Raw genomic sequence first — 13527 nt, 5'->3', positions numbered from 1 at the left:
TATCGGACATCTACATTTATGGTAGGTACAAAACTGTACTATGTCCTTCAAGGATGCATCTGCAGTCATCACATATGGGTAGAATACCATAGCCAATCTGGGGGTGGAGGATCTATGTAAAGGATGGTGTAGCTAAAATGCCCTGCAGGACTGCCGTAGCAAAGCCTGCTCTGGATCTGGAATATAAAGGTAAGTTGTAATGCTTGGAAAATGTATGCACGGAGCTCCATGTAGCAGCTTCTAAAATGTCCTTGGTAGCCACCCCTCTTAAGAAGGCTGTGGAGGTGGCTGTGGCTCTGGTCGAATGAGGTCTAATGTTAGCTGGCACAGTTTTTCCATGAAAGGAGTAACAGAACCGAATGCAATTCCCTATCCATTTTGAAATTGTCTGTTTTGAAATTGCTTTTCCTTGTGCACCAGCAGCATATGCTACAAACAACTGGTCGGTTTTTCTGTAATTTTTTGTTCTGTCCAAGTAGTAGCGCAACTGTCTGTGTATGTCCAGGGTGTGCAGAAGCTTTTCCCCTTTGTTTTGTGGATTTGGAAAGAAGGTAGGCAGGTGAATAGCTTGGTTTAAGGAGACCCTAGATACCACCTTTGGCATAAATGAAGGATTGGTTCTCAATGAGACTCTGTCTTGATGAAAAATAAGAAATGGCTGTACTGCCATGAGGGCCTGTAACTCAGATACTCTTCTTGCTGAGGTTATGGCCAGAAGGAAGGCAGTCTTCCAAGAGAGGAACTGTAGTTCTGCAGATGCTGCTGGTTCAAAGGGAGGCAGTATTAGTTTTTCCAACACGAAGTTAAGGTCCCAAGTAGGCAGTGGTGGTTTCCTTGGAGGAGTGATGTTTTTAATTCCTCTTAGAAACTGTCTTAGCAGAGGATGAGAGAAGACAGGTGGATCAGTATTGTACTCTGCTGAAATTGCTGAAGCATGAATTTTAATGGAAGAGTAAGACAGGCCATTGTGGAGCATTTCTGCCAAATATTCCAGGATATGTGCCATGTTCATAACTGTTGCATCTAGGCCCTTTGAGGTGCTCCAGGTGTGAAATCTTTTCCATTTTGCTGAGTATGCCTTTCTTGTGGAAGGCCTGCGAGCTTCCATGATGATATCCTTCACTCTCTTGGATAGCTTATCCTGGTGATGAGTCAAGGTATTTTCCAGGCAGCTAGTTGTAATGTTTTCAGGTTGGAATGCAGAGTTTTGTAATTGTGCTGTGTCAGGAGAAGCGGCCATTGTGGCAGAAGCCATGGTTTTGTCCGTGACATGCTCTTTAGCAATGGGTACCAGTGCTGTCTTGGCCAGTCTGGAGCTATCGGAATCACTCTTGGCTGCTCTGCCCTGATCTTCAGTAAGACCTTGGTCATTAATGGAAGAAGTGGGAATGCATACACTGTTAGAGTTCTCCAGCTGAAAGAGAGGGCGTCCACTTTCCATGTTTGTGGGTGGTATGTCCTTGAGCAGAATTTCTCCAGCTGATGATTGTGTGGGGAGGCAAAGAGGTCTATGTCCGGTCTCCCCCATGATTGTGTTATCTGATGGAATATGTCTGGGTGCAGCATCCATTCGTGTGCATCCATGATGTTCCTGCTTAAGCTGTCCGCCAGTATATTGTCCTTTCCTGGTACAAACTGGGATTGCAGCTGTATATTGAGAGTCAAGGAAAGTTCCCATAGATTCATTGCCAGTCTGCAAAGAGGGTAGGAATGGGTGCCTCCTTGCTTGTTTATGTACCACATAACTGTAGTGTTGTCTGTCCTTATTAGCAGGTGGCCTTGATGTAGAAATAACTTGAAGGCCTCGATTGCAAGCATCACTGCCAGCATTTCCTTTTGGTTTATGTGCATGCATAGCTCTTTTTGTGACCATAGTCCTTGAATGCATCTTCCTTCCATGTGCGCTCCCCATCCGTGGTCTGAAGCGTCCGTTGTAATGGTTTGGCTGGCTATTGGTTTGCTGAAGGGCAAACCACTGTTTGACTGGCTTGCTTGAGCCCACCACAGAAATTCCCTTTGAAGGCATGGGATGAGTGGTATCAAAGTTTCCAAGCTGTGACTGTGCTGAGTCCATAAACTCCTTAAGTACCATTGGAGTTTCCTCATATGTAGCCTTGCTTGAGGAATCAGAAGAATGCAAAAAGCCATGTAACCCAGGGCCTGCAGGATTTTCCTTGCAGTCAGCTGAGTTTGTCTTGACAGGTTTTTGAAGTAATCTGGTAGTTGGTTTTGTTTTTCTTCTGTGAGGAAAGCCATTTGGGTGGTTGTGTCTAGATCCGCACCCAGAAAAGTTATTCTCTGGGATGGTACAAGTCTTGACTTGTGAATGTTGACTGTATATCCCAAGGCCTGAAGAAGATAGATGGCATAATTCAAGTGTTTTACCAAAATTTGTTGGCTGTCCGCTTGTATAAGGCAGTCATCCAGATACGGGTATATTTGCATCCCCTGAAGTCTGCAGTGTGCAATTACTGATGCCAGGCATTTCGTGAATACTCTGGGCAGTAGATAAGCCAAAGGGCAATGCTGAGAATTGATAATGCTCTGAACCTGCAAGAAATCTGAGGTGTCTTCTGCAGCTTTGTCTGATAGGGACATGCAGGTATGCCTCCTTGAGGTCCAGAGTTACCAGCCAAGACCCCTTGCCCAGCATGGGAAGGAGTTGCTGTAGAGTCAGCATTTTGAATTTTGGCACAATGAGATAAGTATTTAGTGCGGACAAGTCGAGAATAGGCCTCCATTGCTTTTCTTTTCTTGGAACAAGGAAGAGTCTGGAATAAAATCCTTGGCCTTGTTCTGCGAGAGGAACCTTTTCTATTGCTTTCATTTTCATTAAGTTGGAGATTTGTTTCAAAGCCTCTGCCCTTTGATTTGGTGGCAGGTCTGGCATGCCTTTTCTTTTCGGTAATGTGTGGAAATGGAACCTGCATCCTTTGTCTATTATTTGTAGTGTCCATTTGTCCCTTGTAATAATATAAAAAATGCATGCAAATGTAATAATATGCCAATTTTCTGAAAATAAGGAAAGCTTTCCACCCAAAGGTGCTTCCAATTGAGCCCTGGTTGGCGGTGTCAAAGTAAAGTCATTGAGTCTGTCCTTGTGCAACAGTTGTAGGCCCTGCACTACCTCTCTGGTTGGGAGGCTGCCATTGACGTCCTCTGTAGGAGCCTCTAGCTTGCCCTCTACCCCTGGCACGCCTGTTCTTGCCTCTCTGAAATCTGTCTGTGTCTGGAAAGGACCAGTTCTTGGAAGGCCAATTTCTGCTGAATCTTGGTGGTTGGACTTGCATAAAATCTTTGACTGTTTGTACAGATTTTGCCTTTTCTTCAAATTTCTTTAAGACCTCCTGAGCAGTGGAGCCAAATAACTTTTGCTTTTCCAGTGGAGCATCCAGAAGCTTTGCTTTAACATGGTCTGGCAGAGATTGTTCCTTCAGCCAAGCATGCCTACGTATGACTGCACCTGTCATAGCTGACCTACATGAAGCTTCCAATGCATCATAACCACACTGCAAGAAATGGTTGCTAACCTGTTGAGAGCTATGTACCAGATCCTGAAGTGATTTGCGATCTAGGGGTTCAGGTGAAGACAGCTTTTTATGCAATTCATCTAACAAATATTCTTGGTACTGTATCATATGAAATTGACAGTTTAAAGCCCTCATAGAAAGGGTAGCAGAAGTATACACTTTTTTACCCCATCGCTCTAAAGCCCTGGACTCCCTTTCAGAGGGGAGTGGATTTTTTGTAGTGACAGCTGCAACCCCTTTAGGGCCCTGGGAAATAGTTTCTGGATCAGCAGAGTGGGCCTTGCAAAGGAAAAGATGTGATTCCGGGACCCTGTAGTACCTATCGGGTTTGGCAGGAGCCGGAGGGAGAGTGTCAGGGGTTGTGCTAGATTCAGAGTACACATCATCAATGACATTCAAAATAGGGGGAATAGCCAAAGGTCTATGCTAAGGCAAATGCAAGAAGGTCCTTAATCTCTTCCTCGAATCAGAGAATTCCTGGCCCTGCCATTGGAAATGCTCCCTCATAGTGTGCAGAGTTTCCCCAAAAGACAGTTCTTCAGGAGGGGAGGCCGAAGGGATAGATTCCTCTGCATCTGAATCCTCGTAGGCCGAAAAAGCCTCCTCCTGGTAGTCCGAGAGCAGAGCCATCAGAGGCCTCATCTGAGGAGAGGGGATCAGAGGGCTCAACCCTGGGCCTTTTTTCTGTAGGAGGTTGAAAGCCCCTGTCCGGATGAGGCTGAGAGCCCCTAATTAATGAAATAAGGTCCTCTGCTAGACTAAGGATCTGAGAACCTGTAGTGGGTCCCTGAGGGATAACCCTGGGAGGCATAGATTTTGAGTGTTTAGCAGCTTTAGCCCTAGAGAATGCCTTAATAGACATGGATGCAGGAGGCCTAGCTGCACCACGCCTTCGGTTTAGCTGAATTACAGGAGCTGGCCAACCGGCACTTGCGAACTGCTTCTGCTTCGGGCACCACGCGGCAAGAAAGACTGGGGAAGATGGTGTCGGCTGACGCTTTATACCCCAGGCGCTCTGACGTCGGGGAAGGGGTGACATCAGCCGACGCCAGACCCAGACTTTGGAATCCGGCCGACCGAAGGGCTGCCTGAGGCAGGACAACCCATATGTGATGACTGCAGATGCATCCTTGAAGGACATCCTGAACTGCAACGGTGAATACACTCGGACATCTACATTTATGGTAAGTGTACACAACTGTACTATGTTCTTCGTGTTTCACTGTTGCAGTCATTACATTTGGGTAGAATCCCAAAGCTATGGTTGGGAAGCTGGAGCTAAAAGTACAGTTGTGTACCTACCATAAATGTAGATGTTCGAGTGTATTCACTGTTGCAGTCATTACCACTTGGGTTATCCTGCTGGCAGGCGACCCGTAGTCGGCCCGAGTTCAAATGTCTTGGTCCGGCGTCGGCTGCTGTCGCCTCTTCCCTGACGTCAGTGCGCCAGGGGTATAAAAGATGCAACCAACGCCATTTTCTTCAGTTTTTCTTGCCCAGATGTCAGGTGCCCCCAGATATGAAGGCTGTAAAGATAAAAATATTCTAAACAACCATGCATATATTAGTAAAAACATTTTTCCTCTTCTAAAACCAAATACACCACATAGGTTGTATAGAGTTGAGAAGTACAGAATAGTCTCAGCAAAGAGGGGAATGGTGGGTGGGTAACCAGGACTGCAACAGTGAAAACACTCGAACATCTAAATTTATGGTAGGTACACAACTGTACTATGTTCATCGTGTTTCCCTGTTGCAGTCATTACACTTGGGTAGAATCCCAAAGCTGAGGTAGGGTGGTTGGGCTTAGATTGGATTTGGTGAGGCCAACAAGCCCTGCAGGACTGCAGTGGCAAAGCCTGCTCTGGATATGGAGTAGAGAGGAAGGTGGTAGTGCTTGGTAATAGCGTGCACTGACCTCCAGGTTGCAGTTTCTAATATGTGTTTGGTTGGTACCCCTCTGAGGAAAGCTGCTTAAGTGGCTGCTGCTCTGGTAGAATGAGGCCTAATGCTCTTAGGCACAGATATGCCATGTTGTGCATAACAGAAGCGGATGCAGTGTCCTAACTATTTGGAAATTGTCTGCTTTGTAATAAGTTTTCCTTGTGATCCTGCAGCATATGCTACAAACAGTTGCTCAGTTTTCCTGAAAGCTTTTGTTTTGTCCAAGTAAAATCATAGCTGCCTGTGTACATCCAAAGAGTGCATAAGTCTATCCCCTTTATTCTGGGGATTTGGGTAGAAAGTAGGCAAATGAATAGTTTGGTTTAAGGCCACATTGGAGACCACTTTTGGCATGAATGTTGGGTTCGTACTTAGAGAAACCCTGTCCTGGCGAAAAATGAGGAAAGGTTCCACAGCCATCAATGCCTGTAACTCTGAAACTCTTCTTGCTGAAGTTATTGCTAGGAGCAGAGCAGTTTTCCATGACAAGAATTTTAGATCAGCTGTGCTGGCTGGTTCAGAAGGAGGCAGTGTTAGTTTTTCTAAAACAAAATTGAGGTCCCAAGTAGGTACTGGTGCTCTCCTAGGGAGTCTTATATTCTTTGCCCTTCTGAGGTACTGTCGTAGTAGAGGATGTGAAAAAATAGGAGGATCCCTATTGTAATGAGCTGAAATGGCAGAGGCATGGATTTTAATAGAAGAAAAAGATAGGCCATTGTCCAACATCTCAGTGAGGTATTGTAAAATCTGAGGCATATTAGGGACCAGTGGGTCGAGCCCTTGTGCCTGGTTCCAAGCACAGAATCTCTTCCATTTTTCCGCAGAAGATTTCCTAGTGCTGGGTCTCCTGGCTTCCAAAATTACACCCATAACAGATTTAGAGAGAGGTGCAGTCTGAGAGGCTACATTATCTGCCATGCTGCCAGGTTTAAGGTTCTGAGTTGACTGTTCAGAATCTGATTGTTTTGCTGTGTTAGAAGATGAGGGATTTGAGGTAGAGGCCAAGGCGGGCCTTGGGACAAAATCTTCAGGATTGGGTACCAGTGCTGGCGTGGCCAGTCTGGTGCAATCAGGATCATTTTTGGCCTCTCTTGTCTGACTTTTAGAAGCACCTTGGTGAGAAGAGGCATCGGAGGGAAGGCATAGACTGTCAGGTTTTTCCAGTTGAAAGATAGAGCATCCACTTTCCATGCTTGAGAGTGATAAGTCCTTGTGCAAAATTTTTGTAATTGGCAATTGTGCGGGGAGGCAAACAGATTTATGTCTGGGCGTCCCCATTCCCTTGTTATCATGTTGGACACTTGTGGATTTAGCTTCCATTCGGGAGGATCCATGAGATTTCTGCATAGTTCGTTTCCCAGTGTATTTTTTGTTCCTGCCAGGAATTGTGCTTGCAGATGTACCTGGTAAGTCAATGCTGTGTTCCACAAAGTCATGGCTTGTCTGCATAGGGGGTAGGAATGTGTGCCCCCTTTCTTTGTTTATGTAACACATAACTGTGGTATTGTCCGTCTTTATTAATAATTGTCCTGGATGTATTAAGTCCTTGAAGGCTGTCAGGGCATTCTGTACAGCTAGCATCTCTTTTTGATTGATGTGAAGATGCATTTGTTCCTTGGGCCACGTGCCCTGAATACATTTTCCTGCCATATGTGCTCCCCAGGCGTAATCCGATGCATCCGTTGTTATTGCCTGCCTGGCTGTAGGTAAGGTGAAAGGCTGTCCCTTGTTGTGGGGACAGGCCTGGGAACACCATCGAAACTCCTGTTGTAGGCAGGGAATCAAGGTTATGATTGTCTCTAGGCTGTGACAATGCTGAGTCCAAACACTTTTTAGATACCATTGTAGTTTCCTCATATGTAGTTTGGCATATGGAATTAGTAGAATGCAAGATGCCATGAAACCCAGGGCCTGCAGAATTTTTCTTGCAGGGAGCTGGGTCTTTGTTGCCATCATTTGAAAGTAATGAGTCAGTTGCCTTTGTTTGTCTGGCGTGAGATAAGCCATCTGGGTAGTTGTATTTAAGCTTGCACCCAGGAATATTATTTCTTGAGAGGGCACTAGTTTTGATTTCTTTTTGTTTACTGTGTACCCTAGGCAAATTAGTAATCTTTTTACAAACTCCAGGTGCTTTAGAAGGATGTCCTTGCTCTCTGCTTGAATAAGGGAGTCGTCCAAGTAGGGATATATTTGATTTCCTTTTTGTCTGCAAAATGCAATTACTGGTGCCAGGCATTTTGTGAAGACCCTGGGTGCAGTAGATAAGCCAAAGGGCAGTGCAGAGAACTGATAATGCATTGAGCCTGCTATAAATCTGAGGTATCTTCTGCACGATTGTCTGATTGGGACATGCAGGTATTCCTCCTTGAGATCCAAAGTAACTAGCCAAGCCTCTTTGCCCAGCATGGGCAAGAGTTGTTGCAGTGTTAACATTTTGAATTTTGGAACATCCAGGAAAGTATTTAGGATTGACAGGTCCAGTATTGGTCTCCATGCTTTGTCCTTTCTGGGTACTAGGAAAAGTCGTGAGTAAAATCCTTGGCCCTGTTCTTCTTGTGTAACATTTTGAATAGCTCCCATATCCATAAGAGCTGCAATTTGTTTTTGTGCCTCTGCCCAATGGTTTTGTGGCAGGTTTGGCATACCTTTTGATTTTGGAAGCATGTGGAAGTGAAACCTGTACCCTTGAGAAACTATATTCAACACCCATTGGTCTTGGGTGATCATGTGCCAATTTTTTGAGAAAAGTGCTAGCTTTCCCCCTAGGGGTGCTGTCAACTGGTAAGAGCTTGGCATTTGTAGAGGGAAGTCATTGTGACCGTTTCCTATAAGGTTGTGATTTGTCTTCTCCTCCTTTGGGGGCTGAAGCACCCCATTGTTTAGGTCTGTAGGAGCCTTGGGGCTGAGATCTGCCTCTTGGGCGTCTGTATTTGCCTCTTTGTGGCCTGTCTGACACTGGAAAGGACCAATTTTTTGAAGGCCAGTTCCTGCTAAATCTAGGTAGCTGAACCTGTAAGAAATCTTTCACAGTTTGCATTGACTTTGCTTTATCCTCCATTTTCTTTAAAACCTCTTCTGCCTTAACACCAAACAAAGTATCATGCTGTAGTGGAGCATCCAATAATTTCATTTTAACATGGTCAGGTAAACTCTGTTCTTTCAACCAAGCATGACTTTGAATAACTGAGCCTGTAACTGCAGCTCTACAAGAAGCCTCTAATGAATCAAAACCACTCTGCAGAGTATGCGTTCCCACTTGTTCAACTGCATGCAATAAATCCTGCATTTCTTTACAGTCAGGACCTTCTATATTTGTAACCATTTTCTGCTTTAACAATGACATGAGATACTGCTGATATTTAGGCATGTGAAACTGACAGTTTAAACCTCTTACAGCTAAAGTAGCAGAAGTGTAAACTTTTTTCCCCCATCTGTCCAGAGCTCTCGATCCCTATCTGAGGGGACAGGATTTTTGGCAGTGGAAGCCTTAACCCCTTTTGGACATTGAGAAATAGTTTCTGGGTCCGCAGCGGGGTTTTTGTAAAGACATTTTTGAGAGTCAGGGACCCTTTAGTACCTGTCTGGCTTTACTGGTGCAGGGGGGTAAAGAATCTGGAGACAGACTGGATTCAGAAAAAAACATCATCAACAATATCAAGCACAGGGGGGATAGCCAAGGGCCTGTGCTGAGGCAATAGAAGGAAATATCTGAGCCTTTTCTTGGATTCTGAATAATCCTGGCTCTCCCAATGGAAATGCTCCCTCATGGTGTGCAGGGTTTCCGCAAAAGAGTAATCCTCAGGCGGTGAGGCTGAAGGAATGGACTCTTCAGCATCAGAGTCCTCATAGGGAGGGAGAGAATAGCCCTGGTCAGAAAAAGTATCAGAAGAAATGGAAACCTGATCAGAGGAATCATAATCAGTGTCTTGCCTAGGCCTTTTGTCAGGAGGGGGATGGGAGCCCCTGATTAAAGTAATAAGGTCTTCGGCCACTTTAAACATCTGTTTCTTAGGCATGGATGACTGTTCTGGAGAATGCTGCCTTTGTTTCCTTGTCTTTAATGGTGTTTTTGACTTTGCCTTTGCTGCTGTAGTAGCTTTAATTGTAAGCTGTGAAGGTCTGAAAACACCCTCAGAAGCCGATGCCTGCTCAGCGGCTCCGGACCCATATGAGGGTATATTTTCGTAGGCCCAATACCTTGAGTTTCCACAGGCCTCGGTGTCTCCACGTGGCTGTTGGTTGCAGCCTGTGGCTCTGAGGTAGCGGGTGTCAGGGGCTGCCAAAGCACCTCACTGAGAACCGGCGACTGGCCTAGAAGAGGCTTCATCGTCGGTTTTGGACCTCGGATGCCTGTCTTTTTCTTTGTCTTTGCGTTTTTTATACATTCTGGTCATCAGTTGTTCCGACAGCATTATGTAATTAAATCTTCATCCAAAATAATGTAAAGCAAACTCAAACCGACGTTTAATAGTGCGTTTATTAAATCTAGCACAAAACCGACAACTAGTGACGTCGTGGTCAGGGCCTAGGCAAGGAATGCAGTAAGAGTGAAAGTCCTTATGAGGCATTTGCTTCCCACAAGAAATACAATTATTAACTTTTACTGACATCGGTCTGTAGCAAGAAAAAGTTTCCCCAACAGGGTACTTAGCTTTACTGAAGACTTCCGTTCTGAAATTCAGTTTTGAAAATCTCAGGAGTCGGTCGACCGGCACTTGTGAACTGCTTATGCTTCTGGCACCGCGCGGCAAAAAAAACTGAAGAAAATTGCGTCGGTTGCAACTTTTATACCCCTGGTGCACTGACGTCAGGGAAGAGGTGACAGAAAGCGATGCCGGGCCAAGACTTTGGAACTCGGGCTGACTACGGGTTGCCCGCCAGCAGGATAACCCAAGTGTAATGACTGCAACAGTGAAACACGATGAACATCAGCGTTAGGTGCGGCTATAAGGCCCTGCAGCACTGCAGTGGCAAAGCCTGCCCTGGACTTAGAATAGAGAGGTAAATGATAATGCTTTGTAAAGGTGTGAACAGAACTCCAAGTAGCAGCCTCTAGAATGTCTTTGGTTGGTACTCCTCTGAGAAAGGCTGCTGAAGTAGCTGCAGCTCTGGTGGAATGAGACATAATGCCCTTGGGCACAGGTTTACCATGGTGTAAGTAGCCGAAACGGATGCAGTGGCTTATCCACTTTGAAACTGCCTGCTTTGAAATAGCCCTTCCTTCTGATCCTGCAGCATATGACACTAGTAATTGCTCAGTTTTTCTTAGAGCTTTAGTCCTGCTCAAGTACAATCTTACCTGTCTGTGTACGTCCAAGGAATGCAGAATTCTCTCCCCCTTTGTTCTGCGGATTAGGATAAAAAGTTGGCAGATGAATTGTTTGGTTAAGAGCCACACTGGAAATCACCTTAGGTATAAAAGTAGGATTTGTTCTCAGAGACACCCTGTCTGGGCAAAATATGATAAAAGGCTGTACAGCCATGAGGGCCTGTAGCTCTGAAACTCTTCTTGCTGAAGAAATTGCTAGTAGCAGAGCTGTTTTCCATGATAAGAACTTTATATCAGCGGTAGCAGCTGGTTCAAATGGAGGCAGGGTGAGCTTTTCCAACACATAATTGAGGTCCCATGCAGGTAATGGTGATCTTCTAGGAGGCCTTAAATTTTTGGCTCCTCTAAGATACTGCTTTAGTAAAGGATGAGAAAAGATTGGTGGCTCTGTATTGTAATGAGCCAAAATGGCAGAGGCATGGATTTTGATTGATGAGAAAGATAGGCCTTTGTCAAGCATCTCAGTTAAGTATTGTAATATTGGAGGAATATGTGGGTCTGCTGTATCAGTTCCTTGTACTTGATTCCAAGCACAGAATCTCTTCCATTTGTCAGCATAAGATTTTCTAGTACTAGGCCTTCTGGCTTCCAAAATGACATCCATCACAGCTTTACTGAGAGGTGTTTTTTGTATAACTACATGATCAGCCATGCTGCCAGGTTCAGTGTCTGTAGTTGATTGCGCAGGATCTGATTGTTTTGCTGGGACAGTAGTTGAGGTCTTTGAGGTAAGGTCCAAGCTGGGTATTGACACAAGTTCCTTAGGACTGGGTACCAGTACTGGCGGGGTCAGTCCGGGGCAATAAGTATCATCTTTGGTTTCTCGTCTGACTTTTAGGAGGACCTTGGGGAGAAGAGGCAGAGGAGGAAAGGCGTAAACTGATAGGTTTTTCCAACTGAAGGATAGGGCGTCCACTTTCCATGATTGTCTGTGATAAGTTCTTGTGCAGAATCTTTTCAATTGGTAATTTTGAGGAGAGGCAAATAGATCTATGTCTGGTCTCCCCCATTTCTGTGTTATCATGCTAAAGACTTGTGGATTTAGTTTCCACTTGTGGGGATCCAGAAGGATTCTGCTTAAATCGTCTGCCAGAGTGTTTTGTTTTCCTGGCAGGAATTGAGCTTGAAGATGTATTTGGAAGGTCAAAGCTGTGTTCCACAGTGCCATGGCTAATCTGCAAAGGGGGTATGAATGTGTGCCCCCTTGCTTGTTTATATACCACATGACTGTGGTGTTGTCAGTCTTTATCAGTAGTTGTCCTGGATGAAGTAAGTTCTTAAAGGCTGTTAGGGCATTTTGAACAGCTAGCATCTCTTTCTGGTTGATATGCAGATGCATTTGTTTTGGTGACCATATGCCCTGAATGCATCTTCCTGCCATGTGAGCCCCCCAGGCATAATCTGATGCATCTGTTGTTATGGTTTGGCTGGCAGGGGGTAGAGTGAATGGCCATCCCATGTTTTGGTGACATGCCTTTGCCCACCATAGAAACTCCTGTTGCAAGCAGGGAATGAGAGGAATCATTGTTTCCAGACTGTGAGAATGTTGACTCCATAAACTTTTTAGGCACCATTGAAGTTTCCTCATTTGCAGTCTTGCATATGGAATCAGTAGGATGCAGGATTCCATGAAGCCCAGAGCCTGCAGAATTTGTCTTGCAGAAGACTGGGTTTTTGTTGCCATCAGTTTGAAGTAGGTAGTCAGTTGCCTTTGCTTGTCTAGCATGAGGTAAGCCATCTGGGCAGTTGTATTCAAGCTTGCACCCAGGAATGTTATCTTTTGTGAGGTCGTGATTTATTTTTGTTTATTGTGTAACCTAGGTAAGTTAGAAGCCTTTTCACAAACACCAGGTGTCGAAGAAGAGTGCCCTTGTTCTCTGCTTGAATGAGACAGTCGTCCAAGTAAGGATATATTTGTATACTTCTTTGTCTGCAAAATACAATTACTGGTGCCAGGCACTTTGTAAAGACTCTAGGCGCAGTAGATAAGCCAAAGGGCAGTGCAGAGAATTGGTAATGCATTAAGCCAGCCTTGAATCTGAGGTATCTTCTGCACGATTGTCTTATTGGGACATGCAGGTATGCCTCTTTAAGGTCTAAAGTCACAAGCCAAGTATTCTTGCCCAGCATGGGCAGAAGCTGCTGCAAAGTCAGCATTTTGAATTTTGGAATGTCCAGGTATGTGTTCAAAATTGATAAATCCAGTATTGGCCGCCAGGCCTTGTCCTTTCTGGGTACCAAGAACAGTCTTGAGTAAAAACATTGTCCTTTTTCCTGTTCTGGTACTGTCTGAATGGCCCCCATATCTATGAGGGATGTAACCTGTTTCTGTGCCTCTGCCCATTGTTTTTTTGGCAGATCTGGCCAACCATTTGCCATTGGCAGAGTGTGGAAATGAAATCTGTATCCCTGTGATATGATGTTTAGTAGCCACTTGTCCTGGGTTAACTGGCAATTTTGAGCAAAAAGTGCTAATTTTCCCCCTATGGGTGCTGCCAAAAGGTAAGTGCTTGGTGTAGGCAGAGCGAAGTCATTGGGATTGCTTTCTGTAGGTTTGTGCTTTATCTCCTCCTGATTTGGAGGTGGAAGCTCCCCATTGCTTTGACCTGTATGAATCTTGCGCCTGGTATCTGGAACCCTTTGGGCATCCGGATTTGCCCTTTTGAGCTCTGTCTGACACAGGAAAGGACCAATTTTTTGTAGGCCAGTGTCTGCTGAATCTTG

The sequence above is a fragment of the Protopterus annectens genome, chromosome 1.part0, assembly GCF_019279795.1.
Source record: "Protopterus annectens isolate FY-2018-M chromosome 1.part0, PAN1.0, whole genome shotgun sequence".
Classification (NCBI taxonomy): Eukaryota; Metazoa; Chordata; order Ceratodontiformes; family Protopteridae; genus Protopterus; species Protopterus annectens.
This window is presented reverse-complemented; position numbering follows the sequence as displayed.